Raw genomic sequence first — 247 nt, 5'->3', positions numbered from 1 at the left:
AAGGATAGTACCCTTAGCGAGCGGTCCAGCGGTTTAAAAGAAAGATTAAAAAGGGGGTGGGGGATGCAACACGAGGGCTTCCCAGGGGGTCACCCATCCTAGTACTACTCTCGCCCAAGCACGCTTGACTTCGGAGTTCTGATGGGATCCGGTGCATTAGTGCTGGTATGATCGCATCCGTCACGTACTGCGCGCAAAATGTACTTGACCCTCTCTCTCCGCGCAACTTCTCTCGCTTAGCGGTTTA

General features: G+C 53.4%; 1 non-coding gene across 1 annotated transcript; it reads right to left on the bottom strand.

Moving 5' to 3' along the window:
* Positions 1–60: 60 nt before the first annotated feature.
* On the bottom strand, positions 61–179 carry LOC116008176. The gene has a single exon (XR_004095574.1). It is a non-coding gene; the product is annotated as a 5S ribosomal RNA (ribosomal RNA).
* Positions 180–247: the final 68 nt, after the last annotated feature.

This window comes from Ipomoea triloba, chromosome 16, assembly GCF_003576645.1.
Source record: "Ipomoea triloba cultivar NCNSP0323 chromosome 16, ASM357664v1".
NCBI classification, from domain to species: domain Eukaryota; kingdom Viridiplantae; phylum Streptophyta; class Magnoliopsida; order Solanales; family Convolvulaceae; genus Ipomoea; species Ipomoea triloba.
The sequence above is the reverse complement of the archived record's forward strand: the minus strand, read 5'-3'. Positions and strand labels throughout refer to the sequence as shown.